This window comes from Ambystoma mexicanum, chromosome 12 (genome assembly GCF_040938575.1).
Source record: "Ambystoma mexicanum isolate Mex_15411 chromosome 12, UKY_AmexF1_1, whole genome shotgun sequence".
In the NCBI taxonomy this organism is placed as follows: domain Eukaryota; kingdom Metazoa; phylum Chordata; class Amphibia; order Caudata; family Ambystomatidae; genus Ambystoma; species Ambystoma mexicanum.
The window spans coordinates 1,234,820,902-1,234,830,539 of NC_090936.1; the positions used below are offsets into that span (position 1 = coordinate 1,234,820,902).

At 47.2% G+C, this 9,638-nt stretch overlaps 1 protein-coding gene across 3 annotated transcripts in view; it reads left to right on the forward strand.

Moving 5' to 3' along the window:
• The window catches only part of NT5DC3 (5'-nucleotidase domain containing 3), a 1,183,405-nt gene that overhangs the window by 911,769 nt on the left and 261,998 nt on the right, over nt 1-9,638 (forward strand). The gene's annotated exons all lie outside the window — the stretch shown is intronic.

Genomic DNA, 9,638 nt, shown 5'->3' on the forward strand with positions numbered 1-9,638 from the left:
TGGGACCTTAATGTGGTGCTTGCTAAACTCATGGGAACCCATGCATAAAGCTAGTCTCAAACACCTGACTTATAAAACAGCCTTCTTAGTGAAGGGTCAGTGAAATTCAGGCTCTGTCAGTGCAGGATCCTTTCTTTACTCTTCATAAGGATAAACTGGTTTTACGCACTCACCCTAGGTTTTCACCTAAGTTAATTTCAAAATTCCATGTTAACCAGTCCATTGAGCTACCGGCCTTCTTCCAAGAACTCACACATTAGATGTGAGGAGAGAAACTCCACACACTAGATGTGATGAGTGCGGTCCTCTACTACGTGGACAAGACCAGACCGCTAAGAAAGACAGATCAACTGTTTGTCTCCGTAGCTCTAGGCAGAGAAGGAGATCGCGTCTATAAAGGTGCCATCTCTAAATGGATAGTCAGCTGTATCCAACTGTGCTACTCCCTTTCAGATAAAACACTGCCTTTTACGCCAAGGGCACACTCTACAAGAGGTACTGGGGCCACTCTGGCTTTCATTGCAAATGTACCCCTTGAAACCATTTGCAAAGCAGCTACATGGAGCTCTATTCACACCTTTACTCAGCACTACTGCATTGCCACTCATTCCAAGACAGATACTCAAGTGGGACAAGCGGTTCTAAGACAGTTGTTCTCTCATGACCCTTCTCACATCTCACCTCCTTCTGACACTGCTCGCTAATCTACACATTACTCCCCGTAATCGTATTTCTGATGCTTGTATTTGCTTAGATTCACATGTGCCCGCCCTTCCTCCCCTCTGAGAGAAGGCGCATGGATGCTTGTAGTCTTATCTATCTTATCTGCTTGGATACTCTGTACTCACCCTACTCCTCATGGTACCTCATGGCAGAAAAAATGCAGTCTGAGGGTCCTACACGCGTGAGGGATCATGGGTACAGTGGACGTCACACTAGGGATAGTATTACTGGCACACCCTAGTTCGACGCCCCTTTTCGAGTTTCGAAAAACAAACTAATACTCTGCAGCTTCCACTAGATGTCGGCCTATGCACAGCATGTGAATCTAAGCAGATACAAGATTCAGAAATACGATTACAGTGAGTAATGTATCCCATGTATGATATCACTCTGTGCATACAGGCGTCATGTAACTGATTCTCTCTAGCAACCTGTTTGATGCCCAAGGTTTTGTGCGCGCTATACAAAATGAACAAAATAAAATTAAAATAAGTAAAGAGTAACACAGAGAAAGGGATTAGAACATTCTTTAGGTTGTCTAAAGAGAACTGTGACAAAGTAATCGAAGAGGAAGAGAATGATAAAAATGTAGATCAAATGTGTACATCTGACTTTTTTTGGTGCTGGGTAGATAGTGTATCCCCTTTCTCATTACCACGGTAACATTTCTGTTAGAGACGAGCTTAACCTAAATGGCTGGTGGAAATGAAAACTTTTACCAGTTTGGTGCATCTGACTTAACGCTGTTTTACACAACTGCAGTAGGGCACCTATTGGTGCCTATTTTACCAAAATGTCCTCTTGTCTTCTTCTTTAGCCATTTCTGGGTTTCTTGTCCTTTTCTTGGTCCTTCCCCTACTCTCCAGGGTGGGAAAATTATTTGTGCAAATGTTGTCTTTGGCGGGAGACTTCAAGTAAGTCCGCCCATGGTCCAGGGTGTTGGTGAAGGCAGGAAGCGAGGGAGAAGTCCAAAACTCTGCAGTCCTTTGTCCTCCAGCATGCCTGCTGGGGTCCAGTTGCAACTGGGAGGTTGGCTGTCCTGAAAGGCTGCCACCCCCTCAGGTTTGAATGTTATATGTCTGTTGATCGGCTGGGTTCCTGTATAAAGGTCCGATCCTGGGAGCTGAAGGAGTAGATGACCACTGGAACCAAATCCAAAGAGGGAGATGAAGAAAAGCTGGCTCAGACGTTTTCTGTCGAGCCTGCTGTGTAACCAGAGCCTGTTGTTACCCTTGTCATGGTTCGCTGGTCTACACTTCAGAGACCGGTATGGTCCATCTGGAGGGGTTGGAAACACTTCAGCCCTATCCATCGTGGCGGACAGCGTCCTGTTAACCCCGCCTTGCGCGTTATGATGTAATCCGCCCGGAAGCATAACACGGAGTAAACAGCCAGGAACGGCACACTGCAAAATTTCTCCATTGCGCTTCGCTTTGTTCCTTCCTCTGTTCCCTTGCTTCTCCTTGTCCCTTCCTAGCCTCCACCTGCCTCCTCCACCTTCGCTCTCATTCCTGCTCTCCGTCCTTGAAGCAGCTGCCAATCCTGGTTGGTTACCTTCTCCTGACGGAACCCGGTGGATGTTCTCTCCTCCTGTTGACTCAGGTGGATGTTTCTTCAACTTGCTGAGTTCCTGAATTCTGGCTGGTGGGTTTTTTCCTGCATCTCTATTGGCTCTGCTTCCCCAGGGCTGACCCAAGATACAGTTTTCATCCCCGGGTCATGCTGGCTACCCAGGGGACCAGAGACCTTTCTCACCAGGAGACCCCTCCGACTGGTAACAAGATAAGGCGCGATCGTGACAACCCTTCCTTTGAAGCGACCTCGGGGTCCCTAACACGATGACCCCTGACCCAGAGCCTGATGAGGTCCACCTGACTCAAGAAGACCTGTATTTTGAGCCATCCCATGCTGGGCTGCAATACCCTTGGACCTCGAGCTATTACGCAGTGTACCGTCTTCCGAATCCCGAATCATGCTGAAATTTTGGTGTCATCCTGCTGGACCAGTGACTTGATTTTAATCCTTGAAGTCCCACAAGTTGAGAGAGAAATAGAAGAGAAGGACCCCATTTGTATCTGAGAGCGTTGGTTGGTGTCGAAGGAGGTCAACCAGGTCAGTAATACCAAGATTGTCTCGGAGACGATTGAGTAGGATGGCATGGTTGACTGTGTCAAAAGCAGATGATAGATCAAGGAGAAAGAGGACAGAAGGGAGATTAGTCAAGATTGGAGAGCAAGTCTCCCCATGTCATGTTTTAAGCCGTAGACACATGTTGTGCAATGTCTTGCTCTGCTGGGATCAAAGTGTTCTTTTCCCAAAGTTAAATGCACGTTAACTAGAATGTGCCTGAGTGCTGCTGTATGTACTTATTCACTCCTTCAGGAGGGGGGAGAATATAATGTTGGTTTCTGTTAGGCAGAAACCTGTGCAGTTCCCTCTGGGACCACTGCAAAAGATTTAAGACTACAGGTGGTTGGCAGTAAACCCAATTGGTAGCAGTCTGTACCACCCAGATTTACCTGGTAGCTTTGGCTGAGCAGTCAGACTTCTCTCAAGAAGAGTTAGGCAGTATACAGAGTATTCACAATAGGTCAAAAGAACACAGTAGAACAAGTAAACACTGACCAGAGCTTGGTGTAAAAGAGATATAATTATTTATTTAAAAACACATCTAGTAAAACACACTGGCACTAATATTAAGCAGTTCAAAAACACGGTCACTAAAAGATATACACTCCCTTCAACGATTAATTAGACAAGTCTTAAGTAAAGCAACACTTATTTTCAGACAGCGGTGAGCGTTTAACGAAGATGGCACTCTAATCAATCGGTTTAAAAGGGAGAGAAAGGCAGAGCAAAGATAGAAACAGATCCCAACACTTTCGGAAGAACACAGTAGGAGAAGGAGGCAAGTTAAAACCGTAAAGTCTAAGTTAACAAGGCCGGAACCACTTTAAGAGGTTCCGGTCGAAATGTGTCCAAGGTCACACGGTTCAAAGTGCGCAAAAGTCTCGCAATAAGTTCAGAATGAGTTGGACCAAACAGAAAGGGACCAGTTAGATGGTCAAGGCGTCTAGCCCAGTCCAGAAGCTTAAGGGATTATTGTTACCTTGTAGCAATCTTCAGAAAGGGAGGCCTGGCGGACACGGTACCTTAAAATGGTGAGAACGCTCCAGCGGGGGAAGTTGTTCCTGGCAGCGGGTGCAAGTCGGTGCTTCGTCCGGAGGAAGAGAGGATCTCGTCGGGGAGGAAAGCAGGAGTCTGTTGCACTGCCAGGGAAGAAACCAGCCGCGGAGTTCTCAATTAAAAGGAGCGGTCCTTTTATTCGCGGTCCAGTGGTAAGTGGCTATCCGGTTGCCGGGGTGCTTGGCACGGGCAATTCGACCACAAGATGTCTTGGGATGCGAGAAAAGAAGGTAAACTGGTTTTGCCCACCAGTCTGGGGAAGAAGACTCCAGCAGGGAGATCTCCTCTGTCGTTGGGAAGTGGTGAGTCGGTTCAGCAGGGCCCTACCGGTGGTGTCGTTGTAGCAGGCTGGCTCAGCTTCTCCCTCGTCGGATTTTCAGGTCCTGTGGCGACTTCTGAAGTTCCAGTCCCAAAAGCCCTGCTTTTATGCAGCACACCCCCATTCACTCAGCCTAGCTGTCAATCAAACATGCTAAGTGGTGATCCGGCCGGCTCACCACTTGGGCCAATCACCCAAGAGTGCGACTTGAGTTACCAAGGTAACTCGGTCCAGGGTGCCTAAACCCCCTCCCGCACCCCCTGTGGTACCCAGACAGAGTGGCACCACTTTTAGAGGCTTCTGTGGAGAAGCCCGCCAAAAAGTGGAACAAAGGGCTCGACCTTTGGTTTGGAGTTAGAGGCGAACACAAACGCTATTTTAAAACCGAGTTCTGGCAGAAAATACCAACCGGTAAATTAATGTTAAATAAATAAACCGGCGGTATGTTAGAGGCTATGTTAAAAAAAGTATTGGCCTCGAACAATGGGAAAATCCCATAGAGATCTATTCGCGGTTGAATATTAAAAGTAGTATCCACTGCCACCAGCCAAAACTCGACGAGGGGGGATGGGAAAGTACCCCCTCGAACAACAGACCCAGGGGCAATCGAATTGCCCCTACCAGTACGTCCACAATATGATGGTTTGTACTGGTTCTGTTAGTAATTTGGGACTAGTAAAGCCAATGGTGACTTTACATGCCCTGGGAGACAGTAGTCAGTCCCAGTGTATGGAGTCTATGGTGGGGGGTCACTATGACACCCCGGTGTTACGGCACAGAGGGTGCTGTGTAACACACATAGGAAAACATACGAGACCCTATGGAGTAACAGACCCCATAGCCATGAAACACATTAACATTCAAAGGAACACCACACATCATGTCCAAGAGTGGGAGAAAGAGTCTCACTCTTGGCAGGCGAAAAAAACAAACTCCAGAAATCCAGCAAAGCTGCTGGGGGACTCACTAGGTTAGGAAATTCAGCCTAAACAGAGAATTCTCCCTAACAGTTTCCTTTTAGCCTAGCTGGATAGATCATGTTATATTATGTTGAAGTTTCATTATAATGGTCTGCTTTAAATGTCTAAAGTGCTTTTGAAGCTGCCATAAAACAAGCAGGTAGCAACCCCCTAAACACCCAAATAAAAAAGGGTAGACTAGGGATTCTAATCTGTTAACTAGATTGTACATCCCTGTTTTGGCCTCAGTCTTGCATGATGCCCTCTATTAACAGTGCAGTCATTGCAGCCCAGGGTGGGAAGGCTAATCAAAGGCAAGATTATGTAAATTAACTCCCATGACCACCCAGCCTCGCCCTGAGAGGATTCCTGCCTCACACACCAGTATAACCATTACCTTAAAGGCCATAGCAGTACTCTGGGACCTCCTGGAATGCCAGACTGACTGGTGCTACGGCTCCCAAGGAAGCTGTGGGTGAAATCCCACCCTCCGTAAATGTGACATATTTCCTTGAAGCTTTCCCATCTATAGAACATGGCCTTTCGTAGCTGTTCATGACTCGGAAGTGAATAGAGGGGTTTTGTATGGAGTGTTTTCTTGGACATGGTTTCTACATGCCTTTGCTCACCATGACACTGTGGAAGGCTCAGAAGTCTGGCCAGGGCTAAGCCATAGACTGGCTTGGTGGTGTTAAGCAGTTTGCGCACACGTCTGGTAACTATGACATAAATAAATGAGGAAACCAATAAATGAGAGGTTATTTTGCTTGTTTTTCAGGGAGCTGTTGCAGAATTGGCAAATTCGGATTTCTGTCATGCATACCTTTCCCAGATGATGTTGGGGCCCTGGGGAAGTAAGTAGAAAGCCGCCTGTGTTTTCTTGGGCATGGCTTCAACTTGCCCCAGCTCACCTTGCAGTGAGTAACTTCCAGACATATCCCCGGGTGCAGCAAACAACTCCTCTCAGCTCTCTCTCCTTTCTGCGCCGAACCCCATAGAATACAGTTGAGTCTCATGGTAAATTCAGTCAAGTTTTACACATAGTTAGTCCACCTTTTCCTTCTCCTGTCTTTCCTGAGTACCTTATCTATCCCTCGCCCTCATCCCAACTATCTATCCACCTTCCCTAACACTGCTGAATTTCCTATCCTACTAGTCCTTTGCCGCTCGGAATTATGGTAGGAGGCGCTTGTTAGGGGGAATTCTCATTTCATGGCTAATGTCCCTTACCTAGGGAGTCCGTCAGCAGCTTTGCTGGATCTCTAGAGTTATTTCTTTCCACTTGGTAAGAGTGTGAGCTTTTCCTCCACTCTTACCCATGTTTTGCTATGTGTCTTTTACCTGTTTTTATGAATGTGGGCTCTGGAGTACACCACTTCAGTGGCCCCCTTCTTTTGTGTGTTACACAGCACCTTCAGTGCAGTGACACAGGGTTGTCGTTCAGACTTCCCACCGACTCCATTTCTGAGGATGACTACTGTCCCCCCAGAAAAGAGTAAAGTTGCCATTAACTCTTAGCCCTTTTTATCTGTACCTCCTAGAGCATTGTTTCGCTCTTTTAACATTTAGACTTGACTGGTGGCAGTGGTATCTACCCTAAACTTTTCTACCGCGGTTATCTTATATAATCGTGGTAGTATTGAAGGCTATTGTATTAGCCTCGAACTTAAACCCGCTTGACCAAATACTTTTTCGTTTGGCTCTGGTGCGGTTTATTCGCCATTTCTTTTTGTTAAACTCCTTCTTGTGTTTTACCTTGTGCGGCAAACCAGGTTTGCCGCCTTTGTTCACTGTCTTTTGGCGGGCTTCTCCCAAGAAGCCCTTCTCTAGGCGCCTGGGTGTCTAGGTGGGCTGAATGTGAGGGAGGGTTGTAGTCACCCCCTGCACAGGGTATCCTAGGAAACCCAAGTCGCACTTTTTCATGATTGGCTGAGGCAATTGTCCGGGCTGGACAACCCCCCTGCTGTGTGATTGACAGCCAGGCTGTGTGAATGGGGGATTTGCGCATAAAAGGCAGGTCTCTTGGGCTAGAAGTCAGAGAGTCGCCACTGGAACTACAAGGAACCTAAGAGAAGCGGAGGAGAAGTCGACTGCTGCAACTATCCCGTACTGGTGAAGCCCTGCTGCAGTCCTGAGCTATCAACCCTTCAACGACTAAGAGAAGATCCAGTCCGGAGTCTTCTTCCCTTGAGCCTGGTGGGGATAACCAGCTCTTCTTCAGTCAGAGGAATCCCTTTGTGGTCGAAATTGCTGCACACTGCTGTAGTGGTCCGGATAGCCACCTGAAGACCCTCTCCTGTTTTTAAGGAGTGCACCTTTTATTCGTTGTCTCTGCTGCCGGCCTCATCCCTGTGTGGTGCAGACCCCCTCATCGTCCTTCTTGCCGAAGCTCCAGGAATCGTGGGTCTGCAGGGAACTACCAGGAACAACTGCTGTGGCACCAGCTTCATCCTTTGAGAAAGGTACTGTGTCCTGCTTGAGGAATTAGGGTGAATCCCTTTTCTTCATCTCCCAGGCTTCTCCTTACTTTTCCCTCCTTCTTATAACTTTTGCTTCCGAACATTGACAATATCAAAGTACTCTTGGCTACGTTGAATCGTGAACTGTCCGACTGGGTGATCCTCGACAACAGGCACCCGGTGTCACTTGACCCTGGCTCCGGCCCTTTGACTCTAGAATTCCTGTCTGAGTGTTCTTCGATTCTGTCTGCCTAACTATAATATTGTCTATGATTTTTGCCCCCAACTCCCTCTGGGTATCTCTGGGTATCTCAGGTGCTAAGTGTGTTTTTGCCCCGGTAGCATTTCTTGTCACGGATACGTGTTTATTTAGTAGACTGAATTGTCAAAAAGTGATCGCAATTGTATTCACGGTAACGTGTCTTGTTTCATAACACTGGTCCATTCAAACACAGGGTACTTACCTTGAGTCATACCATACAAAGTGAATTGGTTAGTTGTAGTGTATTTTACGTGTGGTTTTGAATTTAATAGAAGGATTGTGTTTATAGCAAATGGTTTAAAAATAAATGTACTTATATTTTTCTACCTGAAACCTTGAGTCAGTGTTTGTTTGAGTTACAGTAATTGTGGTCCCTTTGTGTAATCTCTGCTACTGCTCATATACTCTTGAGATAAGTCTGGCTGCTCAGCCACTGCTACCACATAGTAGAACAGGCTTGTACCAAAGGTAAAACTTGCATTGCCACCTGTAGTCTTAATTGTGTGTAGTGGTCCCTAAGGGCACTGCACAGGATTCTGCCTAACAGCGCTGTACAAATTCAATATAACATAACACGAGGAATCTGTGGGAGGAAAGTATCCATCATTCCGTTCAAGGATTTCCCACAGATTCCTCATTAACCCTCCCTCATTACCCTCCATGAGATTGCTCATAATGCTTTATTTTGTGGCAGTTCCACTGCTCCATTGCATCTGTAAAAGGGCATGCAAGGCTTGTTCTACTTAGTGTCATGGGTGTCACACCTGGCATTTAGTGGCACCACCAATGCCTGCAGCTGTCAAAGTGTATGTAGAGCGCAGAGCCCCTTTTGTACCTAAAAAAAAAAGGGGGGTTCCAGACCAATCTACATCCTAAAGTGTATTTCAAGAGATGAATGCGGAGTCCATCACAAGAACATTACAGAAGGTAAGCAAAGTCTTCATAACCACTGGCAGCATGTTGCCAGTCTTGCTACTCCTAGAGCAGTAATCCCCATCCAGCGCTGTAGAGCTTGACCTACTCATTTCTGTGTTAGAAATCACTGCCACCACGCTCTCCTGGGCATCTCTCTAAAAACTAAATCTTCCCATGCACTGGCTCACTCCGTGGGAGCTTGACTATCCCTGGGTGGCCAAGGTTCAGTTACATATGGACTCTAATCCTCTGCCCCCAAGAGCATTCCATCTCCCTTCTCTTTAGGCTCTGCTTACCTCTTTCCCCCATAGCCTGAATCGTAGGGATTCATCTAATGAAATGTGCATCTGCTACTGCTCACCACCTCCACCTGTGCCAGTCATCCCAGGCTCTGCCAAGATCCTGTTTAGTGGACTACTGGACTACTGCGGCTGGGTCCACCCCACCACCCCCCCCTCCCGTATTCCTCTCTGCATAACCCTACCCATGGCAGTCTGCCCACGGCTATGCCTCCATCTTCCCACTATTCCTGCTTGCAGGATTACCCCAGCCAAATGCTGCATCTTCAGTTCAGGTCATTTCCTCTGCCGCTACACCCCAGTCTCCTAGAGGTTCCCTATCATGTGTGCCCCCATTTCTGATCTCACTTGGGCAAAGGCCACCAGAAGCAGCCTGAAGAGCATTGTGCATGCCCAGGCACTGTCTGCCCTGCCCACCGTACTCCAGCCAGCAATGTAAATGTCTTATTTACCACTTTTGGTGTAACTGTTTGGCAGCATTTCTGTTCAAAATGCAAAGAAAATAAGCAAAGGACT